The 27,169-nt window shown below is 43.1% G+C and overlaps 1 long non-coding RNA gene across 1 annotated transcript; it reads right to left on the bottom strand.

Annotated features, from left to right (window-relative positions):
- Positions 1 to 3,749: 3,749 nt before the first annotated feature.
- LOC309371584 lies at positions 3,750 to 12,193 on the bottom strand. Its single transcript, XR_014169220.1, has 3 exons — positions 11,946 to 12,193; positions 4,647 to 4,823; positions 3,750 to 4,173 (listed from the first exon to the last, which is right to left on the bottom strand). It is a non-coding gene; the product is annotated as an uncharacterized lncRNA (long non-coding RNA).
- Positions 12,194 to 27,169: the final 14,976 nt, after the last annotated feature.

Below are 27,169 nucleotides of genomic sequence, written 5' to 3'. Positions count from 1 at the left end.
TTTCAACTTCCCAGATAGAATTATCCACCCTCTCCTCCCCCACATGCTGTTCAGGGGTTTCTCCCACCCCTTTGGGTCAATAATGGGGAGGGAGGGAGAGAGGAACCAGTTTTAGAAACTGAGATATGAAAGCTAGGAGCTAAATGGCACCTTAAACTGAGGTTATGGGTGCAACAACGGGGTGTCCAGGCGTGCTTTTTTATAACAAGAATACAAAGCTGAAAATGAATGAGCAGCAGCTAAAATATTGTGTTCATTTTTCACATGGTCTAGTCTCCCTCTGCCCACCCCCCTAATATTCTTCAGAGGGTCTCTTCTCCGCTCTTCAGAGAGTAGCTGGAAGTGGGGAAGCAGAAAAAGGCCCTCCTTTCCTTCCACTCTGCAATGTTAATCTGAAATCTTAGGGGCAGTACTGCACCCAGAGATCAGAAATGGTTCACGCTAATGAAATTCCCTGTGGCAAAATGCGCCTAGAATAGTGGGAGTTTCAAACACTGAGAGGGACCCTATTGCACTAGCAGAAGTCATTGCATTGGCTTCTACTAGTGGCGTTAGTTGAATCCTGCCTGTTCACCAGAGAGGTGCATAACAGCTCAGTTTGTATTAGAATTCACAAAGATCAAACTATTCAAACATCCTTAACTAGAAATATTTGTTTCGGTTTATTTATAAGATTCCTTCCTCACCATTCTGAAACTTACACGCCACTCAATATGGCTTAAAATCCCATTCACAATTAATCAATAAGATACAAGAAAAGGGGGGAACGGCAGGCAAAATGGATAAAAATGTTATTGAACAAATCCTTATTTAGGTTAACTAAACATTCTCACTAACCATCAGAAAAAGAGGGGCATTTGAATCTCAACAGGCAAGGTGTCCCATAATCCAGGTACAACTATGGAAACAACCCCTGCTCTGGATCCATTAAGTGAGAATGAGCAGTGGAAAAGAATGGTGGGACTTGTAGTCCGGAAACATCAGGACTGCCCTTGGTTTGGAGAAGGGAGCAGTTTTGTAAGGGCAAAACTTAAGATGGCAGGATGGGAACAGAGGAGAGGGAGTTCCTTCACAACTAAGAGGGCTAGCTAGTAATCAGAGGAAATTATTGTATCAGGGAAATGAATTCCTTTTAGTTCTTTCCACCCCCAAATCATATTTTTATGGGCCTACGGTAAACTGGACCATTAGGCCCAGTTGTGACTGACTCTGGGGTTGCGACGCTCATCTCACTTTATTGGCCGAGGGAGCCAGCATACAGCTTCCGGGTCATGTGGCCAGCATGACTAAGCTGCTTCTGGCGAACCACAGCAGCGCATGAAAATGCCGTTTACCTTCCCACCGGGGCGGTACCTATTGATCTACGTGCACCCTGACGTGCTTTCGAACTGCTAAGTTGGCAGGAGCAGGGACCGAGCAATGGGAGCTCACCCCATCGTTGGGATTCGAACCGCCGACCTTCTGATCAGCAAGTCCTAGGCTCTGTGGTTTAACCCATAGCGCCACCTGCGTCCCTTCCTTTATGGGCCTATTTGCATACAATTTAGCAGACACTCTGGAGGGGTTAGTTTGCCTAAAATTCCATCCACTTCTGTCAAAAGGAAACAAGCTACAGCTGTGTGTTGTTTTATTTGCCAATAGTGAATGGGAGGTGGGGGAAAGTGGACTTGAAGAGAGCTATCAGATTTCCTCTTGATCTTATCTCCTGTAGGAGAAGCATACATGTCTCTTTCAGGCATTCCTCATTGGATTTGGTTTCCTATTCTTTCTCTTCAATATCCCAGATTTCAGAAATGAAGATGCTATTGTGCAGCTCCCATGCATTTCAACGGAGCTTGTGCAGAAGATCATCCCGGTGGGGATCATGTCCTGAGCTAACCCATTTAACAACATGCAAGGGTAAAAGCTCTTCTCCCGTGTTGCCCAGGGGACCCCCTGATTGCTATCAAGACTCATGGAACAGGCTCAAGAGTATGTTTCTCGTCATGAGAAGCACAAACATTTTGAAAGCCTTTTTCTTTGCAATGCTGAAAAGCCTTCAAACAATGTTAACGTGGCACGATAATCATACTGACAATGGTTTGTAATAGTTTGCCAAAGTTTTTGTGTAACATAAACTAGGAATCCATATTGCTCATGTAACCCTGTGCCAGGATTCTTTTGTCTTTCAAGTGTCAACTCGCATTCTGAACAAAATCACATTGCAGTAAACTTGTGTTAATTGATACATTATGGACTTGGAGGTCTTTCTCCTTAAAAAACACACACAAAAAACCTTCATTAGCTTCGCTGAGGAAGCCATGCCTCTCCCCTACCTATAAAAAGAATGCAAAAAGACATGTTCTCAATGAATAGGGCATTTTTTTAAATTGCTGGTTTATGCTTAACTGTCAAAAGGAAAATTGCAAATGCCCCAAGATCTTCATCCAGGTGTTTGTTGCAAGTCTCATAACAAAATTTTCTAGGGTGGGGGGCAAGGAAATGGGAAGCTGACACTCAGCCAATACACACACCCGCATAACATTCTCATCCACTGAAATTTTCAAAGGGGCCGGGGAGCCATTGAGAGAGGCTATGGGGAAGAAAGTTCCATGTATTAAAGACTACATAATTAGGATTCAGGAACACCAAAATGGTGCCTAACTGTATCCAAACTGAGACAAAAACCTGCTCCTTGGCCTCAGGAGCTCTCATGAAAAAATTGGGCATGCTATGTCAAAATGTGTCCGAATTCTTAGAGAACAGATAAAGAATTCTACCAGTTTCCAAAATAGAAAAAGGACAGCTCCTGCCCTCAAGTTTACCATCTGAAAGTCAAGGTGCAAAAGGAAAGGGGGATAGGAGGGAGGAGGAAAAGGGGGAAGTTGGAATTATTGTGACTAGCAGCTGGAATGAAAGGATTCAAGGAGTTCAAAGTTAGAGATCTCTTAGATGAGCCGATGAAGAGATAAGAGAAGGAGGAGAAGAAGAAGAGTTTGGATTTAATATCCTGCTTTATCACTACCCGAAGGAGTCTCAAAGTGGCTAACATTCTCCTTTCCCTTCCACCCCCACAACAAACACTCTGTGAGGTGAGTGGGGCTGAGAGACTTCAGAGAAGTGTGACTGGCCCAAGGTCACCCAGCAGCTGCATGTGGAGGAGCGGAGACGCGAACCCAGTTCCCCAGGTTACAAGTCTACCGCTCTTAACCACTACACCACACTGGCAGTCCCATCACTCCTTGGTGGAATGACTGCTGGTAGACAACAGTAAAAGAGAAAACACTTTCCAAATATTTAGGGTTCAATAATGTTATAGCACACAGATGCAATAAAAAGGGTAAGTAATGCATCAATGGAAGCACATAATGCTTCTCGTCTCACATTTTCTCAGACCTATTCCAATTAAGAATACTGTACGTGTGTAATCCTGCAAAGATTTCTCAATTGCCCCATATTTAAAATGGAAACAAGGGGTTTAGTTTTAATGGAAGACATTGGGCCATTTCCACTTGGTCCTACCATTTGAGTTGATAGTGGGGACCTGGGTGGGTCTGCTGGGGTTAACAGCTGAAATCTGCTTTGTTCCAGGAAGAAGCTTTTAACCCTAAGGAGCCCTACCACCCATGTTGCTTCAGCACGATGGTGTCAGAAGTGGTGAGAGCATAAGAAGACATCTGCCTGGCACATGCTTCCATGGGCTCCTCCAGGGAACACCAATTCTTCCACACATTTCTGGAGCACTCAAGGGTTTTCCTCACTCCCCTGTGTCTGGTTTATAATGGTACAATTGGATGAATGACATCAGAACCCATATCAGCAGAGGCCCTCATAGAAATAAAGTTAAGACACTTCTAAGGGATTTCCCCCACCTTTCGATGTTTTTAGCCAATGAGTGAAATCAGAGCTATGATTGATGAGTGATTTCTTTGGGCACCAGCCTATAGGAAACCCTGGGGCTCCAAAGAGCTTACTACTTCCCTTTAGTGCTCTATTCTTTCGTGCTTCTCATTTTTTTTCAGTTCTTGGGATCTCTGCAGTTTGTCCTTCATTGTGGGCCTATTTGACTATGCATTCTCTTCATCTGATGACATCTGCATCGTGGTCACTTGTTTGCATAGATGAGCCATCACAGATCAACTTATCTCCATCCCATTGTGCAGTTTGTTGGGTGGAATCAGTGTACACATCCAGCTGTGGGAAGGGGGGGGAAACCTGATGAGAGAAACCAGATGAACTGAACCAGCTTCATCCCTAAGTAAAAAGTCATGATGGGCTGCCTATGGCTTCCCTTTGAGAACGCTCACATACATACTTGGAGCTAACTTTTGGAAGCTGAGACCCTAGGTTCATTCCCTTGGAGGTCCCAACCATCTAATGCCAGCCTTGATGGAATAAGTCAGGGCAATGCCTTTATATAGATCCCTGGTCACCGGCTGTGGTTTATGGTCATATAAGAGTCCGCTGATTCACAGGAGTTACTACAGGAGCAAAATGCCATTCCGAGAAGTGTAGCTCACCGGTTAGGCTTCTCTCGTGACAGCAAACTACCGCTCTAATTTTCATTTGTTCTGTCCCAGTCTCCTAACAGATTGCATTTCTCCCCGTCTCCTTCCTTCACTCTCTATCGCCCTGTTATTATTCTTTCCCTTTAAAGCGATTAATACCTTTCAAGAAATGGACTTGTGTGCTGATTCAACTTTTCTGAGGGCTAATATATGGAGTCCACAGTACAGAGAACCTGCCGCATCCTGATGGGACCTGATGTACAGCTGCAGTTATCTCCGGTTCGCGCCGTTTGTGCGGCCTCATACTTATCACGACGCGCTTCGTGTAAGGAGGCGCTGCGAGGTGAATGAAATTAATTGTTCAAGGAGTTAAAGGACCTGCAATTTCAGATTAATCCTTCCTGTTAACAATGCTGGTGATGCTAGAAAGTCAACACACAAGGCCTGCTGCCCAGGGGAGGCAGGAATGCATATTCTCTGACATTTTTCTGATGAAAATACCCAGTGCTATCTTTTTCCTAGGAAAAGAGGTGCTGGAACTCGCCATGAACACCTCCCTTATTCTCTTAGAATGGCAAAATTGCCAACCTGAGAGGTACCGGAACTGAGTTCCAGTGAGTTCCACCAGAAGCAAAGCCCCGAAGGCATCCAATTCCATACCCTCCAACATTTCTCTGATGAAAATAAGGTTGTCCTACCATACCCTTCAATATTTCTCCAATGAAAAGAGGGACATGCTAAGGAAAAGAGGGACCTTTCGGGATCAAATCAGAAACCGGGACAGTTTCAGTGAATCTGGGACTGTCCCTGGAAAATAGGGGTGCATGGAGGGTCTGGAAATGTAGTAACTGGTGGGATATATGTGTTTGTTTGTGTGTGTTGAGTGGGGAAGGTTGTTGTCAGTAGCAGGTAAAGTATTCAACAAACCGAATGTTTTCAGACAGAGGCCCATCAGAGGATATCTCAATAAAACCATAAATGTAAGGATTTATAGTGGACAGGAGCAGAGAGAGCTGTGCTCTCGGTGGTGGTGCTCCTGCTAGGGCAGTGATGGGATGAGACAGGGAGGTGGTGGCTTTCGGCACACTGGCAGAGCCAATCTGGCACTTCTGCCACTGTGCCTGATCTGCTCCAACCTTGCCACTGACCTGCCTCACCACCCCAGTATTAGGCAGAGGTGCTGCTGCCAGGAGGCCAGCAGGTCTGCAGTGAAACCCCTTTCTAGCTGGTCACTACTGCGAATGGATTACAGTATATAATGAGATTTTAAAATTTCCCCGAGAAACCCAAAGCTTTTATTTTAGGAATTCTAGACAATGATGCACCAAAAGAGTTGGTTAACTTATTCATGTATATAACGACAGCAGCAACAATACTGTATGCCCAAAGATGGAGAGAAGAGGAGGTTCCAACAAAGGAAGAATGGCTTTCAAAAACAATGGAGTATGCGGAACTGGCAAGATTAACAGCAAAGATTAGAGACTGAAATGATGGGGGGGGGGAATCCTTGAGGATTGGGGACTTTTTATCGAGTACTTAAAGAACTATTGTAGTGAGATGAAAAGGCAAGCAGGATTTGAAATACGAGAAACACCATTAATTATTAAGATAAAAAGGTTAAAAAGGGTGTATTGAATATTAAGTGTGAAATATGTGGGACGCGGGTGGCACTGTGGGTTAAACCATGGAGCGTAGCACTTGCCGATCGGAAGGTCGGCAGTTCGAATCCCCGTGACGGGGTGAGCTCCCATTGCTCGGTCCCTGCTCCTGCCAACCTAGCAGTTCGAAAGCAAATCAAAGTGCAAGTAGATAAATTGGCGGGAAGGTAAACGGCGTTTCCGTGTGCTGCTCTGGTTCGCCAGAAGTGGCTTAGTCATGCTGGTCACATGACCCAGAAGCTGTACGCCAGCTCCCTCAGCCGGTAAAGCGAAATGAGCGCCGCAACCCCAGAGTCAGTCACAACTGGACCTAATGGTCAGGGGTCCCTTTACCTTTACCTTTATGTGCAGTGTTTAAGGATAAAAATGGAAACTATGGAATGGGGGATGGGAAGTCAATGGATAAAGGAATTTCTGTAAAAAATAATAATTGTGAAACATCAATACATAAGTTTTTTTAAAAAAAATAAAAATGAATTACAGTCCAGCACAGAGATCACTCTGCCAAGAGGCAAAACTGATGTATCCCACATTTAGGCCTGGTGCAGGTGTGATGCCGGTCTGTCTCTTAAATGGACATTGGAACTGTTTTGCAAACCATGGTGAATGAAGGAAATCCTGATAAGCATGAATCATAACTAGGGTCCATGGAGGCATATTGCCATATCGAGGACTGGCCAGAGATGTTTTGTTGCCTGGGACATATGGAAAGATTGCCCCTTCATCCATTCCCCACCCCAAAAAAATTCCATGAGGAAAAGATGACTGGCCTGGCCTTTGAATCCCCCTTCAACACTGGTGACAGGATAGCATCCTCTCGTACATCTGTAGGCGACTAGCAGAGGAGCCAGCTTCTCCAGAGGATTGCGGGGTCCATTGGCTACCCTGCTATACCTGGTGAAATCTGGCAACGGCAGGCAAGAAGAGGGGATGGATGTAAAGGGGCAGGGAGCTCACAGTCCCCTCTTAGTGGTTCAAATATTAGCAGCAATGCATTTGGACCAGACCTATTTGTGAGAAAGAAGCAGCTGCACTTATTTTCTTATTGTCCCACATTATGCATTTAAAAGTCTCTCAACAAGATCTTTGTGTAGGTGGAGGAGGAGGGGGGAGCAGGATTTTAGATCATATCTGTCAATGAAATCTACCCAATATGCACCAGCTATCATTCTTTGTCGCCAAATGTACATATGCAATTACCTTTTAGAGATTTTTGTCATCTATTAACATGATGATTGTCAATTCTATTTTTTTTAGGTTGTGCAAAAATAATGTTTATGTAAAAGGAGAAAATCTCTAATCATACACATAACATTAACCCAGACATTTATGCTGCTATTACAATACATCTGAGATGTGTTAAATTTCCATTTTTGTATATACTTGGGGAAGTGCTTTTGCACTCACACTCCTCACAGATCCACAAATACAATAATCTGGGATAAATACAATCTGAACTCTCTTTCTGTTGTTGTGAGGAAATGTTTAATAGTGCTCAATATGCCTACAGCTGCTTCTAAGGAAGTTTATAAAGAGGGAAAGTGGTGTAGCATCTTTTGTTTTCTTTCTTCTCCTAATATGGACTCAACCTCTTGGGTTGATAATAATAATAATAATAATAATAATAATAATAATAATAATAATAATAATAATAATTTATTATTTATACCCCACCCATCTGGCTGGGCCTCCCCAGCCACTCTGGGCGGCTTCCATAAAAACCAAAAATACAGTAAAATATCACACATACAGTAAAATATCACACTAAGATAAGTTTTTTTGTACATTTTTTGGGGGGGGAGTTAATACATATGCATAAATGTGAGGGTTGACCTTTTCTTTTCTGAATGAGGCTCTTTCTGCTGAGGTCCAGAATTACTTCATGCCGTCTGGGCGTCTGTCTGGTATATTGCTTCTATAATATGGTGGCAAAGAACAGTCTCAGGCTCCACTTGTTTCCCATTTTCCTCAGACTCCTCCATCTTTGTGACAGAAGCAGCTTGACTGAAACTTCGTGAAAAGTACTGTTTGGAAATATACACATAAACAAGGTGCAAACTGACAAGAAAGAGACAACAACTTCTCAAACCCTTCTAGTGTCCCTATTTTCCAGGGACAGTCCTGGATTTACAGAAGCCATCCCAGTTCCTGATTTCTTCTCAAAATGACCTGCTTTTCCTCAGGACATCCTTATTTTCATCAGAGAAATGTTTGTGGCTATGGAGTTATGTGACCCCCCAGAGCCAAGAAGATTTTTAATGTTTAATGTTTTATTATGGTTTTTATATATGTTGGAAGCCTCCCAGAGTGGCTTGGGCAACCCAGTCAGTTTCATGGGGTACAAATAATAAAATAGTTATATATATATATATACAGGACATCCTTATTTTCATTGGAGAAATGTTAGAGGGTATGAGAACATAATAAGAGCCTGCATAATCAGACCCATGAGAACCATCCCGTTCTCACAGTGACCAGATGCCTGTGGGAAACTGTTGATCAGGACTTGAGCACAAGAGCACTGGGCCCTCCTGTTGTTTCCTGCAACTGGTATTCAGAAGGTAACCTCCGACTGTCGGCTGCTGAGATAAATTTGCTCCTCCATGATAATATGACAGCAACAATCACAGATAACAATGACTCTCAAAGTGAACCATTCACAGTGGGAACAGGTGTTAAACAGAGTTGTGTTATCGCCCCAACTCTATTTATTATTTTCGTTGCCATGATCCTACACATTGTCAAAGGAAAACTCCCCACCGGGGTAGAAATCATATATCAAACAGGTTGAAAGCTCTTTAACTTGAGTAGACTGAAAGCAAAGAATAAGGTTACCATAACTTCCATCATAGAGCTTCAATATGCTGATGACAACATAGTGTATGCACACTCAGATGATGATCTCCAAACCACGCTGAATATCTTTGCTCAACATCCAAAAAACCAAAGGGCTGCACCAGCAAGCACAAAACAACCCCGCTGCAGTGCCACAAATCCAACTCAATAGTATATAGTTGGAAAGTGTTGAACACTTCTCCTACCTGGCCAGTTACCTTTCCACAAGGACCGGCATTGATGCTGAAATCCAGCATTGCCTGAGCTTGGCAAGTGCAGCTTTCTCCCAATTGAAGGGCAGAGTGTTTGGGGACCAGGACAATTGCAGGGCACCAAAATGCTTGCTTACAAAGCTATTGTACTAACAACTTTACTGCATGCCTGTGAAACATGGACCACTTATAAACACCATCTCCAGCTCCTTGAAATATTCCATCAATGGTGTCTCTAAAAAATGTTACATATCACTTGGGGAGACAGGCAAACTATTGCCAGTGTACTGGAAGAAGCAAAGATCACCCATGTCGAAGCAATAATTCTTCAACATCAACTTTGTTGGACTGGTCATGGTGTTCAGATGCCTGATTATCGTCTTCTGAAGTAACTACTCTATTCCAAACTTAAAAATGGAAAGTGTAATGCTGGTGGTCAACAAAAGAGGTTTAAAGACTCTCTCAAGGCAATTCTAAAAAAAAGTAGTATAAACACCAACAATTGAGAAACTGGCCTGTGAGTGCTCCAGTTGGAGAACAGCCTTTATCAAAGGTGTCATGGACTTTGAAGGCGCTTGAACTCAGGACGAGAGGGAGAAGCGTGCTAAGAGGAAGGTACATTTGGCAAACCTTCACCATGATCAACTCCTGCCCGAAAACCTATGTCCCCACTGTGGAAGGACATGTGGATCCAGAACTGGCCTCCACAGACTCACTATTAAAACCGTGTTCATGGAAGCCAGTCTTAGTTGGCTATGAGTGATCGCCAAAGAAGAAGAAGAGGCCTCTGACTGTGGAGGCAGACCATAGCCATCATGGCTTCGTGAATTTGTCCAATCTGTGCACTCAGGGGCACCAAGATGATGATTCTAACCTTTGCTGCTATACAGGGGTACTTGTTTTCTTCTCCTTCTCTCTAAAAAATACACCTTTTCTTTTTCTGCCTGACAATGCTGCTTATAAGCCCAGGTAATAAAACCTTTTGTTTACTGTAATGCGGATGCTTCCTAATTTCAAAATGTATTTATGATTTATTCCTATTTTCTCAGCTGGCATAAAAGCCCTAAGATATACTTGACTCCCATAGGGCACAGCAACTTGCATTTCCCTGCCCCCCCTCCCTCGCTAGCTGACACTGGGTATATTTGTAATTATTGTTTTTCATAAAATGAAGTCATTTATGCTTTAGAGTTTCATAAACATAACAAGCTGTACAATTTTATGTGTTAAATTATTATGCACAATACATTTCATGTTCAAGAAGTCATAAAGTTAAGTAGAGGTTTGATAAGTATTGCATATATTTCACACCCCCACACCCCCACACACTTCTGCTTATTCCTCCCTCCAACAACAGAAAAACACATTTTCCCTACAATATTTTCAAACATTTTAGCCTTTCCATAAATCCCCATCAGCTAGACCGGTAGGGAAGTGGAACGGGAGTAAAGTCTATATGTGGCACAAGCACACAACACAGATCTATATGGCATGGTGTCCGTAGATACGCAACACTGCAAAATTGCGTCAGATACGAGATACCATTGTTGTCTCCACTGCCATGAGAGTCTTCAGAACAGCACAGTAGTGAATGGTAGCCATTCACTTACATAGAAGGAAATTAGTCTTTCTGACTGGTGTATAGTTATTTTGTCAAACATTCGCAAATGGGGGACATTAACATTTCAAAGGAGGCAACATGGATCTGCTTCCATCCCAGTGCCAAAGTGGACAGGTAAATCTATCAATTTTAGTTTCTAATTTGTCCAATCTTATGTTCATATTTTCACATCAGTTTGAAATTATTTGTAATAGTCCGAATGAAAATTCATCAATCTTAGAGCAAATTTCTCTGAATATACACATTTGGGTTTGCAATTTTGCTTAATGCGCACATTTTTGCAAATGAATTTTCCATAATAGAATGTGTTACTACTGTGTGTTATTTTCACTAAATGTATGCATATTTTTTTGCACAATTTATCCTAGTGTTGCATTTTTGTACTTGGCTAGAGCCTGGCACTACAAAATTTCAAAGCGCAGCTGTGTTTCGATTCATGTATTGTTTCTGAAAGTGAAAATTTGGTAGGTTCGGCTTTGAATGTAGACAGAATATAACTTATTCCCCACCACTCATTTTTATATTACAGTTTACTAGTTCCATAGTACTCAGTGAGAGCCCAAGAGAATGGAGTCTGTCTATAGGGCACTACAGAATGCCCTATAGGCACTACAGAATGATCATTTCACAGAAATTAGTGATGCTCAGAACCCCCACCCAACAATGGGCAGCCAAACTAAGGCCCCCAAATAAATAAAACACATGACAAAAAGGAAGCCACCCCAAAAATGATAGGTGCCCTTCCCTGCAAACAACAACAAAAGCACTCCAAACCCTTCAAAATTAAAAAAACTAGAGGAGGCAGGGGGTACCAATATTCCCTTGGGTGCCACACTTGGAACCCCAGATCTATATAGTTCTGCCTTGGTGTTGGTCACACCAGAGCGTGACAAAGAGATGGAAGGCTTTGAAACAGGCACTCTTCGGACCGTAAATGATTTCTCACATTGTTGTCTAAGATCAGAAAGAACAAATTGGAACAAATGAGGGAAATTGCCACAAGATGCATCATACTTCCCTCCGGAGAGCTCCAGTAAAAGTGTGGGGAACTTGACTCTTTTGAAAGGAGAATGTCGTCACGTTTTGCAGGTAAGATGCTGCCATCTCTCAAAAAGAAAAGAGGTGCTCTGACCTTGTGGTGTGCTGACAGTACCCAAAATAGCTGCTGATCCAGGTGGTCCTGGTGGATGAAAGCTGACTTCCAGTCCAAAGGACATGCTGTGTGCCTGGTGCAGAGGCTGGTTAGAGGACGCAATCAATCAGCTTAGCTGGTAATAGTGGATTCCTGCTGAGATAAAAAAAATATATGGGGGAATCAGATAAAAGCATATTTTAAAACTGCTGTGTTTGAGACAGCATAGTTAGGCCTCAGATTTTTAAAACCACAGTGACTGCAAAGGGAGGTGTCCCCCCACTTTTTTTGCTTCGAAAGAGGGCTGCCCTTTTAAGTAGGGGAATGTGGGTGACATTTCTGGCATGGCAGTCTGACCTGAGAAGTTTGCATTGGCACCCTCTGGGTTGTAACTGGACTCTGTATAAACAAAGCACTTCAGTTTCCAAGGCTGCCATACCTTGAAGTTCATAAACATCAACATTCATCGCCCTCCCTGCGCACACCCAAATGAAAAGAATCTGTATATGCGGGCATGCTTATAAGTGGGTGTGCGTGTGTGATCACCAGCACAATCTTGAAAAGCAAAAATGAAAAGTGCTCTCCTCCTTGCAAACATGATTAAGCACCACACAGCACATAAATCCAGGTAATGGAAAATGTTCAGCAACAACAAATCTTAATGAACTGGGAATGTTTACTCCAGATCCAGCCAGCCCTCCTAAGAAATGATACCCGCTTTGGAACAAACTTGGCGATGCTTGCAGAGAGCCAGGTGAGGCCCTAGCCAGGATGGTGGCAATGGAATGTCTGGGAGAGGCACTGGACCCACTGAAGAATATTCCTTTCCAAGTCCCTTCTCTGAATGTTGTGGTTTTTAACAAAGAAACCACCACACCCTAGTTCAAAGCAGTTCACATACAAAGGAGTGCAGGAAGCTGTCTTTGGCAGAGTTGGCCCATTGGTCTATCTATCTCAGCATGTCGGTCTATCTCAGTATGGTCTACAAAGACTCTTAGAGGCTCTCCAGGATTTTAGGCAGGGTTCTCTACCTACCTGGGGATGCCCAGGATTGAACCTGAGACCTTCTGCAGGCAAAGCAGATGCTCTATCACTGAGCTACAGCCCTTCCACAAGACCTTCCCTTAGGGTTATTTTACCAATGTCTGGCTGTTTGTGAAGACCCTTGCTCCTTCTTGCAATAGCAGAATGCTAATGTTTTTAATCAAAAAAGCTAAGGTCATGGCCTCTGGTCCCATCACCTCCTGGCAAATAGAAGGGGAAGAAATGGAAGCAGTGAGAGATTTTACTTTCTTGGGCTCCAAGGTTACAATCCGTTACCTTCAAACTAGGATAGAAGGGGGAAGCATAGGTAGGATTAGAGTTTGCATGGCAGTATTCTGAGTAGCCACTTCTTAGAGGTCTTTAAAAAAAAATAATCAGACTGATTGAACAACCCATTCAGATCCATCACATATTTCTCATGTTATAGTAATCCAATGTTGATGTTTTCCCTCCAAAACCAGAGACAGCCAACATGGTGTTCTCCTTGTTAGTCGCTGGCCATGCCGGCTGAGACTGATGGGAGCTGCAATCCAATGGCATCTAGAGACCCTCACATTGGCTATCCCTTTGCTAAACCATATTGCTTTGATTTATTCATTTGTAAAAGTATTTAGATACTGCTCTTTCCAATAAATAAACAGGGCAATGTACATTTTTTAAGCATCAAAAGCAGTCCAGAACAATTATTTTGCAAGTGACCTCCTTGTGTTTCGTTTTGAATGGAGATAAGAGGTGGTTCTACCATGTAATCATTTATCATCTCAGTAGTGTTTTTATAATGTCACCTTTGATAGCAAATGCAGTGGAGTCCTGAACATGGCGGGGAGGCGGGGGGAATTCAGCGGCTTTCTGGTTAGCGGTGTTGAACAGGATGAATAGAAAATGTTTAAACTTTCTCCAGCGCTGCCCTTTAGGGGATTTTTGCCCCTTTAAAAACAAAACAAAGTTGATTCAAAGCCTAATGTGTGTAAAAGCAAGTGTTAATGGTGCTTCTTTCAAAATGTATGAGCAGCAGAGGATTGGAAATTGAGCAGGATTAGGCTGCATTAGAGAAAATGCAGTAAAGTTGAGGAGCATTAAAGGAAACAGTGTATTGTTATCTGTCAGCTCCAGGGTGTGAATCTGAAGAAGGGCAGTCATAACTAGTTGGAGAGTATGGACGTGAGCCTAGTGCTGCTTCCAGCCTGCTGGCATTTTGTGGGTAGGGCTGAATCGTGAAATGGAAAACTGACGGCGTGCAATTGAAGTAGATTTTGCCATTTTCTTTCAGGATGTTGTTGCACCATGATTGTTGTTATATTCTATTTTCTAATGCTTTCATCAATGTTTTCAATTCTGCGTTGTTTTTTTGTAAACTGCTTTGGGATATAGGGTGATGGATGGAATATTGTTTTCTTAGCTAAATAAACAAACCTGATATATATATGTGTGTGTGTGTGTGTATATATATATATATATATATGCAGGTTTTGGTGTCCTCGGGTGTCTTCCCGTGTAAAAGTTGGGGTGTCTAGGCGACGTTTCGACAAGGTCTCACTCGTCATCTTCAGGCTGGTGCTTTCGGCTTCTTGTTACTGGAACAGAGCAGGATCTCAGTGTTTGAGTTCCTATAAATACTGTTGAGGGGGTGTGGTGTATAGCCTCCAATGTTCTGGGCAGAGAGGAAGTTCCCAGGCTAGCCTGGGAACTTCCTCTCTGCCCAGAACATTGGAGGCTATACACCACACCCCCTCAACAGTATTTATAGGAACTCAAACACTGAGATCCTGCTCTGTTCCAGTAACAAGAAGCCGAAAGCACCAGCCTGAAGATGACGAGTGAGACCTTGTCGAAACGTCGCCTAGACACCCCAACTTTTACACGGGAAGACACCCGAGGACACCAAAACCTGCATTCCTGTACCCGTGAAAATCTACGAAAGCATATATATATATATATATATATGCTTTCGTAGATTTTCACGGGTACAGGAATGCAGGTTTTGGTGTCCTCGGGTGTCTTCCCGTGTAAAAGTTGGGGTGTCTAGGCGACGTTTCGACGAGGTCTCACTCGTCATCTTCAGGCTGGTGCTTTCGGCTTCTTGTTACTGGAACAGAGCCCGAGGACACCAAAACCTGCATATATATATATATATATATATGCTTTCGTAGATTTTCACGGGTACAGGAATGCAGGTTTTGGTGTCCTCGGGTGTCTTCCCGTGTAAAAGTTGGGGTGTCTAGGCGACGTTTCGACGAGGTCTCACTCGTCATCTTCAGGCTGGTGCTTTCGGCTTCTTGTTACTAGAACAGAGCAGGATCTCAGTGTTTGAGTTCCTATAAATACTGTTGAGGGGGTGTGGTGTATAGCCTCCAATGTTCTGGGCAGAGAGAACACAAGAGAATAATCATGGAAGCCATCGAGATAGAGAAACACCCTCACAACATGAACAAGCGTGACGACACATCCCGCTTGCCAGACATCTGGAAATTAGCCCTCCCCACAAAAACTGACACCAGATCCAGAGGCACACAGAACGCTATCACCAATCAACCACACCAGACCCAAACCCAGACCCTCTCCACAGATAAATTACAGACACCATCCAGTAGCCAAACCATGGTGGCACCTCCGGATGCTGCACCCCCCTGCAATCCCTACACAGATCTGGCTGACACAGGCCACAAAACCACAGCTCGCCCCTATACACGAAGCCAAGCCAGAGCACAACTAAGTGCAGTACAGCCATCTTCTCAGAAAAACTCTTCACAAAGTTCAAGAGGTCAAGACACAAAGACTTTAGCAACTAATCCACACCTAATGACCCACCTAAGTGGTACTCAGGATATCACTCAAGAAATCACTCAAGATATCCCTCAAGTAATTAAGGAACAAAAGAAGAAAAGGCACACTAGCCTGGGAACTTCCTCTCTGCCCAGAACATTGGAGGCTATACACCACACCCCCTCAACAGTATTTATAGGAACTCAAACACTGAGATCCTGCTCTGTTCCAGTAACAAGAAGCCGAAAGCACCAGCCTGAAGATGACGAGTGAGACCTCGTCGAAACGTCGCCTAGACACCCCAACTTTTACACGGGAAGACACCCGAGGACACCAAAACCTGCATATATATATATATATATATAATCACCCAAAATTATTGTTGCTGTAAGGAAAGTGTGGAATAGCAATTGCTTGGCTTATAGTGTTGTATAACTTCCCCAGCACCAACATGAGTTTGATCAAACTTCGGGAGGCAGTGGAAGACAGGAGTGCCTGGTGTGCTCTGGTCCATGGGGTCACGAAGAGTCGGACATGACTAAACAACAACAACTTCCCTCGCACCAAATCAGAATGAATGTCCAATATGCAGTGGACCTTATAGAACCTCCCTGCAAATGTTGTGCAAAGAAATCAGAACAAATGGTTAAAAACAAGACATATGGAAGTGACCTAGGATCTCACCCAAGCCTCAAAGTGAGGGCATCTATCCAAGCTGATGAGAGATATCAGCATTATCACTTAGCCGCAGGGATTCCAGATAACCTGTGGAAGGGACAATTTCTATAAGAGTGTTAAGCTACCCAGGTTTGTGACAGTTCTGGAGCCCCCCCCTCTCTCTCTCATTTGTGTGTGTGTGCAGGAATGAGTTGCTGAGAGAATTCTCTTCCTTCTGGAATTGGAAAGGCCTAGGAAAAGGCTTATCTTGTTTCATGTCAATGGAAGTTGTGCAGGAGCATCCCCTTATTAATCTTCAACCTGCAGGTGATAAGACTGAAATTTATTGAACAGTTCTTCCTGGGGGTGGGGCGGGGGACAGGAGTGGGGGAAAGAGTTGCACTTGTCTATAGACAACACGGCCTGCTTCTTTTGAGTTGAAACTGTTTCTGGAATGTGATCCTGCTTTTGAGAAGCGTCTGTTACCACGTGTCCTTTACATATTTATTTGGGATATTGCCCATGCTGCTCTTCGTTGCAAAAAGGGATGATCAAGAATGGCCAGCAACAAAATTTAAAAGCGGCGGGGGGGGGGGGACGGACGACCACAGGAAAGAGCAATAAAAGAAAACAGTGAGTAAAACAGGAGAAAGAGAGAGATGGTGCAATCAATGGATGTAGGTGTGGGCAGTGGTTTAAAACAGGTTAAAACAACAATTGAAATGTCATCTGTGGTGGTGGTGAGGATCTACCTCCTTCTTGAGTTAAGATCCTACCCCCTACCAGTCACACATCCTGTTGGCCAGCTAGATGCTACTGGAAAGCCCACAAGAAGGCCACAAAGACAACAGCCTTCTTCTCAAAGTTTGCCCACCCACCTCCATTCTGAGCAGCTTCCGTTGCTTCTGAATACATCATCACTTGACCTGGAGGTTTGGCTAATCACCACTGCCAGACCTTCTTGACTCTTTCGAAGCTGGTTCAAAAGCCAAAGGCTAGGGATGGATTTCAGTGTCTGTGCCAGTCTTACATGCCTACATTCATAGGATAGTTCTGTCCCATTTCTGTATGAATCTACAAGGGGGGGAGCCATTTTAAATACTATAAGCCAGTGGTTTTCAACCAGTGTGCCCTGAGATGCCTTCAATGATGATCAGGGGTGCCATGGGCAACACTGGCCTCGGTCCTCCTTTCCTTTCATGCCTCCTCTGGTGTCCTCTCATGTCTCTGCCTCCCAAAGGCTTGCATAGCTGTTTGTTGCAGCAGCCCTGGCTACAAGCTCCCCAGGCAAATGGTCCTCTGGGGCTGACCAGGGAGTGCTTCCCAGGTCCCTTTGGGGCACTATAAATTGCTGACATAAACATTTTCTCAAGCATGCTTTTGCATGTCCTGTGTAGCCATATTCCTCATCCAGGGGACTTAAAATTGAGGATTTACACGCTGCCACACCATCTGGGAGATTTTCCTATATTAGCAAAATTCCCAGCTGTCCAACGGGGACAGCTTTATCACTGTTGGAGTTTCGAGGGCTAAAACAATGTCCTTTATCATAGGTTTGCATGTATTTATTTAAATATATAGCTTGATCTCTCCTGGAGGTGCTGAATGAGTTCAGTATCAAGTCTTTGAGAACACAGTATTCCATGATGGTGGAAATGCCTTGGTTATCTATGAGAGTCATCACCATTCTGCAGCCAGACACTATGCAAATACCAACAGTCATACACAATAAAAAGAAATGTGTTGGGTGGCACCTTGAGACTAAATTTTAGTAAGTGTTTTATTATAAAATGGCATGAGCTTGGGTAGGCAACATCCCACCAAAGATATAATTCAATGACTTGGGACTCAGCTACACTAGTAAAGAAAAAGCACTTTATATGTGTTATAACACTTCGACACCAGATGGCACTGCGGAGTCCCGTCTTTCGCCAACATGATTTCCCTTTATGAAGTTTACAACGCGTTATCCTGAAACACGTTTTTGATGTGTCTAGTTCCAGCCTTGTACTGCTTCCCCAGTTTCAGTCTCCAAATCAGTTACTTCTGCCTCCATCTTGGGCTCCTATGAGTGTCTTTCTATTGTGTATTATTTGAGTTCACAGTTGAATTGGGGTGGTTCCACATGATCTCACTTTTAAAACTGTTTTCACCTGCAATGGTTTGGGGGTTGATTTACTGCCCTGTTTCCAATCAGATCCCTGTAGCTTCTTGCTGAAATCCTGTAACTTTTCATATTACAAATACTCCAGGTTTGCTGTTGTTTTCTCTTGCTTTTTTTCCACTATACAGCACAAAAGTGCCCCTACAGATGGCAATAATGTGGCAACATTGGGGAAGCAGCTCAGAACAACTCATACAGTAGAATGACATGTGGGCAGTCCAATATAAATCCATCACTGATGTACTATTATTGTGTCAATGATGCGTTGCAAAATCCACTCACAAAATCCCACCAGTCTGGAGGGGCCTCTAAGGACTGAAGGAGGAGTAATGTTGTTGATGTTGTCAAACAACTGAGTATCAGAACGTCCTTCAGGTGTACGACAAGTCACCTAACATTGTAACCAACGAAGTCATTAAGATAGTGGAATGACTTTCACTCAGGCAATTGAACTTCCCCTTCCTTTCTTCTTGCTCCACCTAACCTACTCTGGATGAGGAGGTCTCTCATTCCTCCAAAAGCGATTTTAGGGGAGTGCAGGACAAACAAGAGGCAATTCTGCAAGCACAGTGATTGCCCTGGATAGACTCCCCCTCCAGCAGTTTCTCGCAAGATCCTGATCGACCTTCTGTCCAGTCCTGCTCTGATGTTTCTTTCAGTGTCTCCCCAAGGAGTTGTTGCAAGTAGAGACCCACCCAGCTGCCAAGACTTGCCCTCCCTTTAATAGTCTTTAACAAATTTTTAATAAACCAAGATAAACTAAATAAATAAATGAAATACTTTTAAAACAAACTAAACTAAATCTTCAACCTATTGATAGCACAGAACATATTTTTTAAAAAAACACTGAGTCTGTAAGGTGCAAAAGTACTAGATTTGCTTCCCTGACATAATTTGAAAGGCACAACTCGAATAGCCACGTAGATCACTCTACTAAGGGACGGAAATCTTCCTTTTACCAGATTAAGCAGCGTTGTGATGCTTTAAATAAAGTCCACCCCCTTCCTGACCCTCATTAACTAATAACAGGTCTTGTCCATTTAACTTTGGAGCACCACTTTGGAAAATGGCCTTTAGAATAAGAACGGGGTAATAGGATAGTCCAGGTAATCAGATTTGATGGAAGCACTAGTAATCAGTTTCCTAGTAAGCTTTGGGCAGGAATACTCGGACAGCACATTGAAATGAGTCATAAGGACATGGTGGTATTAGTGCAGTTCCCATTGCAGGGCATTTCTAAGTACATTTCTATATTATGTACTTGTTTGGGTTATGCCTTACATGTGCTACGGAAATAATGAATAGTGCCTCATTAAAATCCCCAGTAAAGCTACCTGTAGCCTTTGCAGGAAGGAACCACATATTCCCTTTGAATTTTTCTGGTTGTGACCCTCTCCAGAGCACGTACAATGAGCCACATATATCCAGGATGAGCTAATACCCTCTAACATTTCTCTGATGAAAATAGGGACATCCTATTCTGTAATAATAATCATGATAATTTTATTATTTATACCTCACCCATCTGACTGGGTTGCCCCAGCCACTCTGGGTGGCTTCCAACATATATAAGAACATGATAAAATATTAAACATAATAATAATTTAAAAAAAAACTTTCCTGTACAGGGCTTCCTTCAAATGCCTTCTAGAGGTTGTAAGGTTACTTATCTCCTTGGCTCAGGGGTAACATAACTCCACACCCTCCAACATTTTTCTAATGAAAATAGGGACATCCTAAGGGAAAGCAAGACATTCTGGGATCAAATCAGAAACCAGGATGGCTTTCAAGGGGGCCTGTCCCTGGGAAATAGGGACACTTGGAGGGTCTGTGAGAGCTCTGAACCCAGGATAGTTTGGTCATCTGCATTATCCTACCTACAGATTTATTATTTTATGTAAGGTAAGAGGGGTAAATATAACCATATACCAACTTCAAGTTGTAGTAAAGTTTATTGTAAAATAATTGTCCATATATGCTCTCTCAGCCTCTTTCCATAATTGTGATATATGTTTCTGCTTACCAATAGGCCATGAAGCATCTTGGTCACACGCAAGAATAACAGTAAGTCCTTCATTTGAATCAAGTAAAAAAATCGAAAAATCTGCCTTAACCTGGGTCAGACTATTTCTGTCTCTATCTGTAGCCTCTCTCCCACCCTAGATTTGCTGGACCACAATTCCCATATTCCCAGTCCATTGGCCATGCTTGCTAGGGCTGATGGGATTTCTGGCTCAGGAAGATCTGGGGGGCCCAAAGGTTTCCCACTGGTCTAGCACATTGTTGTTGACCTTGACTGGCTGGGGATCTCCAGGTTCTTCTGGTGTGATCATTCCTCTTGCCTCACACCTGAACCTCACTAGAATTTAAAATCCTTTAAAAAACACAAAAAAACCCCATTCCCTACCATTGAGATATGGGCCAAGAAAGAAGTGAACAAGCTTTTGCAAGAAGTGAGGTTACAGGGAACCAGGCAGAGGGCCTTCTTGGTAGCGGCACCTGCGCTGTGGAACGCCCTCCCTCCAGATGTCTAGGAAATAAACAACTATCTTTTAGAAGACATTTGAAGGCAGCCCTGTTTAGGGAAGTTTTTAATGTCTAATTTTTTATTGTGCTTTTAATCCTTTTGGTAGCCACCCAGAGTGGCTGGGGAAAACCAGCCAGATGGGCGGGGTATTATTATTATTATTATTATTATTATTATTATTATTATTATTATTATTATTAAGTCAATTAAAACTCTTCATCACAATGGTTTAAGGAACTCTAAAGCTTGTTTACCTCTTTGTGCCCATTCATTTGGTCCTAATAAAAGGTTTCACCACTCCCACTCCCTCGATAAACCAACATGGCTACTTGCAATTTTTTATCCTATTTCTAGGCAGAGTCTGACTAGAAATGACAGACTTCTATTCTTGGTTTGTTGTTCTGAGCAGAATTTCACTTTAGTATCAAAGGGGGTTGTAAATGTAGCTCTGAGGATAATTACTTTGGGCAGAAATTAGCTAGGAAAAAAAAACCCAGTTTGCTTTTAAATGTCAAGTTTCATTTCGACGAGGAGCAGCTTAAATTTCACGTACCTGACAGTGTCCTTCAGATTGACAATTGTGATAGGATGATCTTGTTCTCAATAATCTCTCATGTTTTAAGGTGTTTCTGCAATGGTTTCTATTGCATTTTTTATAAAAAATAAAATAGAAGGCCTAGGCATGTCCTGATGCCTGCTAGGGTATTTTGGGCTTGATTTCTGAGCATGCTGACAGCTCCTGAAAGATTTAGGAACTGGCAGCAGGAAACATTCCCATAGAATTGGTATTGCAAACTTTCCCCCCTCCCTGGAAAAACAGCATCGTTTAGCAGGTCATATATCTCCAATAAAACTACTTATGCAATAATGGTTCATTAATATGCTAAATCATAACATGGGCTGTTCTCCGAAATTGAAAATGGGACCTGCAGAAAGAACGGCCCCCGTTTCTCACTGCCCCCCCTCAACCTGGCCCCAGACTACTTAGTCAGCCCAGTTTAAGTTTGTGGCTCTTATTATTTTTCACTTGAAATGGCATTTTTTGATTTGCAAAGGAGATAGCATTGGACTTCTGACATTTTTATTCCTGTATAAACAGATTTCCATTTGGGCTAAGGTTAATACAGTAGGATTTTTCTTTTTCTGTTTTTTTTTTTTTCATTTTGGATCCACTGCTTCTTTTGCAAGAGCACTTTTGTTTGGTATGTGGCTTCTAATTTATCCGTTCTGCCTTTACGATCGTGTCAGAGCCTCATGACTCCTTTACTTTTTACTAATCTAAAATAATCCCTTTGAAATCCTTTGATTGTCTGTTTGGACCTGATCCACTTCTAAAGAAGGAATGTAATGGGCTTTATGGCACTTACTTGAAAGTAATTTATCCAGCGGAGTGACTATAGATACTTTTTTCTTTTTTAAAAAAAAAACAACCAGCATGCTTTATGGAAAGTGGGGAGTGCTATTTAATTAGCGAAAGGGAAAGTAGTTCATGATACAATCTGTTCCAATCATCTTGGACATTAAACAAAAAGCCAAGCTAAGTTATTAATGCACATGCACTTTATTTGCGGCTGCTTTGTGTAACCTTTCCTTGTGGTACTTTTGCAGCACCATCTTGAGAATTAAAAAGAACATCTTAAAAGAAGCACGTTTCGTATATATGGTAAAAAAAAAAAAGCAAACAGAAGTTTCACTTACTGCTGCCTATGTAGTTTCACTTACTGCTGCCTATGTGGCAAGTGCAAACATATTAAAATCTGTTGACGGCGGCAAAAATCCTGGTTTTATTCTGGGTAAGATGCTTAACTTTTTGCCCAACGCCTGATGCCTTGTGTCTTTGGGGTGTAGAATACCAATGCGCAACACTCAGGGTTTTTTAACACGAGGAACTCTTCTGCTTTCCCCATGAAACATTCAGAGTGCGGATGATTGAGATGTATTTCTTCTTAAGACGTTAAGACTTGTGAACACAGTTTCACGCCTGGAATCCAAATGGCCATGCTCTCCCTTCAGCTTTTATAACTGCAATGAATGTGTGGAAGAGGGGGGGGGGAAATATTATAGGCCTTCGTTTGCTTCTTTCTAAAAAAGGAAAATGACTCTTGTTTTGTCAACTCAAACAACAAACCTGGGTGCACCTGAGGGAACTCAAATTTCCATCTCCTATTTTCATTGGAGAAATGTTGGAGGGTAGGGAGTTATCTGGCCCCTGAGCCATCTGAAAATTTTTTTAATGTTTTATTATGTTTTTATATATGTTGGAAGCTGCCCAGAGTAGCTGGGGCAACCCAGTCAGATGGGCAGTGTATAAATAGTAAAATTACTACTATTATTCATGAATAGCACCAGTGCTTTTTTTCTTTTAAAAAAATGTTTAGGGGTACTCTCATTTTGATTGAAGGAAATCACCATTTTATCGTTCAAATTGGGAAAATGAAATACAGTTAATGGACAAAAGTACAAAGAACATGCAATACCTCATATTACACAGCTGACAGGACCTTCCACATTGGCATGAGGTTGTGTGTGCACTAACATCTTCCCGATTCCTCTGCTTGCTGTTGGTGTCCGTTGCCAAATCAAGCCGCCATCGGAGGTGGTAACAACAAAACTGACCAATCACAGTGCTAGATTTCAACTCCTACTTCACACATTAAACGCTCACTTTTGTCTGAGACTCAGGAAACACTGTGACAGGAAATGAGGCCGCCACCGGGGGTAGCAATGGAACTGACCATTTACCGTGCTAGAGAAGAAACTTTTTTCTTTCTTTTTTACTTTCTTATCCCATTAGATTCACAAAATGTTTAGGGGTATGCGTACCCCCAGAAAAAAAGCACTGAATAGGATGTCCCCATTTTAATTGGAGGGTATGGCTAAACACGCAATTCCACATTTTGTGCTTTTGTATTCCACCACCTCCAAAGGAGTCAGGGTGATGTACATGGGGTTTATCTCATTTTCCCCTTGCAGTGACCCTGTGAGGTGGATTGAGCTGAGAAATCACAACTGCCCCAAGATCAATCAGTGGCTAAGCAGAGATCTGAACTCAGGACTCCTTGGCAGGGCAATCTGTCTTCTGCACCATGCTGGCTCCCATGCAAATGTGCAATGACTGCTTTCTTCCTCTAGTTCCGAGAGCTGAGCAACTGGCTCTCAAACACTGAATGTTTAGCTCCATTATTAAGGGCATTCCATTATCTGTTGAGTTCTGAATCCTTCTGCCAATCCCCCTGGCCTTTAAATGTGCTAATCAACCCCGATCCCTTTCCCACAGACGGATACTTGGGGTGCCCTTGAGTGACTATGATTCCGCACGAAGTTTTGTAAGGTCACGAGAGGATCATCCAGCCTTTTTGTTTAGTTCTGGCTAATAAAGGCAGCGGGCTCTGATGCTTTTGAAGCATTACAGTAACATATACAAACATCAGTTGTGTGCAGTCAACGGGAATTCCTCTAGTGATGGGAACACAGGCCCAGGGCTTAACATTAGTGAATCAACGGGAGGAAAAACAGAAAATTAAGGAGGGGTTTGCCTTGTGGCTCCTGTTCCCAATCCCTTTTTACAATAACTTGGAAGAATTTTTGACATGAGACGAAGCGCAGCGCATTGTAGTGGCTTCCCCTCCCTCTCGCAAATATGTATAAACAGCTGTTTTGAATGATCTCGCTCGTTTCCGAGAGGTGTATGGCAAGACTGTGACATTAAACATGCATGGACCCAGTTCAGAAAAATAGACAGAATTAAGCTGTAGTGGGTGGGGGACCCTATTTGCATAGCCTATGAGCCCTTGGCTGGCTGCAGCCTTACTTATGCCCTTGCCTTCTCACTACACCGCACTGAGAAAGGAGGGCAGCCCACGAGAGGCATGGACACATGTTTCTGCTTAGGTCTCAGCTGTTTAATTGATGGGCGTTGATCGGAGCAGCCAGCGGAGGCATATGCACATGGAAACCGGTTAGGATATCACTTCCTTGCAGGTGCTCCACAAAGGAGAAGCTCACTCCAGCCTCTGTGTACCTGCTTAAACTAATACAGTGCACACATTCTGTTTCTTGCAGTCAGATCCGTTTTCCAGAGGAAATGCCTAAACTCCTGGCCCCAATGTCTGTATTTCAGCAGTTTGCACATTACCGTTTTATTGGGTACAGAGAAGCGGAAGTGAACCTCAAAATATAGCAAAGTGTATGCAAGAAGTTGTTAAGAAAATTCACACCTGTTTTGTGTGACTCCCTGGCTAACTCGTAGGCAAGCAGGAATAGCAGGCTGGCACAGCTTCGGACCAAACTAAAAGCATCCCTTTGTTCATGCATACTGTCCTAGACAAGCTGTTTTTGTACCTGAAGTGGGTGGCGCTGTGGGTTAAACCACAGAGCCTAGGACTTGCCGATCAGAAGGTCGGTGGTTCAAATCCCCGCAACGGGGTGAGCTCCCATTGCTCAGTCCCTGCTCCTGCCACCCTAGCAGTTCGAAAGCACATCAAAGTGCAAGTAGATAAATAGGTACCGCTCCGGCGGGAAGGTAAACGGCGTTTCCGTGCACTGCTCTGGTTTGCCAGAAGCGGATTAGTCAGGCTGGCCACATGACCCAGAAGCTGTACGCCGGCTCCCTCGGCCAATAAAGCGAGATGAGTGCCGCAACCCCAGAGTCGGCCACGACTGGACCTAATGGTCAGGGGTCCCTTTACCTTTACCTAGAATTTCAAGGAAAGGTAGGGCCAGTTCAAATTATTTGGCCCACTCAAATAATCCACAGGGTAACAATTTTGAGAGCCCCGTCATGCCCCTCTTCACCACCTCTCTCCTTTCCATCATGGTTTGTTTAACCATTGTTTCCCAAACTTGGGTTTCCAGCTGTTTTTGGACTACAATTCCCATCATCCCTATCTAGCAGGACCAGTGGTCACAGATGATGGAAACTGTAGTCCAAAAGCAGCCGGAGACCCAAGTTTGGGAAGCACTCGTTTAAACCATTGTTTTCCATTACATCTAGGAAGGGAAACTGTAGCTTTAATTTTGACCGGGAGATGAAATCAGGATCCTGGTTTCATCTCATTGAAAATAAACTTATATCCATTTCTCATTGTGGATATTATGGGATACTGCAGTGTAAACAAACCAAGACAGACATGACAAAAGCAATGCATGAAGAGGAAAGGGGAAGGGAGAGGGGCGTGAAGCTCCTATGAGCTTATAGCGTCCACACACCTTACAGTGGACAAGTGGTACAACTTCAGTTAGATAGAGTGGGTAGATTCTGATTCCTTTAAATAACCCATGGTTCCATTATTCTGCCATCTTTGAATTCTTTCGTTTGAAATTCATTGATTTTTATTTAAATTGCTTTGACGTTCCCCCTGGCAAGTCACTAAGGGTTCTTCTAGGGCTGCCATATTTCAATCCGGTCACAAAGTTTTTGAACTTTTTGGGGAAATGAACCTCACACACTTCCTGGTTCTACTGGCGAAAATCTGGACATTTTGCCGATTTTTCAAATTCCATATGTATGGTTCTTCCTGTCCTGAGTGATACTTTTCAGTCACCTGACCCTATGCATATTCACATCAGCAATTTCAGTGGGGCTTTCTCCCAAGTCAGTGAGTATGCGATTGTGGCTTTAGAGGCACAGGAGCCCCACTATGGCTATCTTCTAGTACCAGACAATTTTGTTTCCAGAAGGGCCATATAAGAATTGCATACACACTCAAACAAATCATACTCCCACACCAACACTCACTACACTCTGGGATGAAATATGATGTTACTGAAATCACACCATAGGTCACCCCAACCTTGCCATTTTCTTGAGCTGCAGATCATATGATGTGCATGTTCCCAGCTGGCTTGATTAAGCCAGCTGAAAAGTCTCCTTGCTCCATCTTTGCTGTTATGGAATGGGAAACCCATTACACAAGCCATTTGAGCAAGGAGAAAAAGTGGTTAATTTTTTAATATATATTTTTTATTTTAAAGCAGGCTGTCAGTTTACATCTAAAGTGCATTTAACTGAGAAACAGGAGTACAGGCCTGGACACGTTTCAACCCATTTGCCTTTAGGTAAGCTCCCTG

The sequence above is a fragment of the Podarcis melisellensis genome (genome assembly GCF_964234715.1).
Source record: "Podarcis melisellensis genome assembly, chromosome: 6".
Classification (NCBI taxonomy): Eukaryota; Metazoa; Chordata; class Lepidosauria; order Squamata; family Lacertidae; genus Podarcis; species Podarcis melisellensis.
This window is presented reverse-complemented; position numbering and strand designations above follow the sequence as displayed.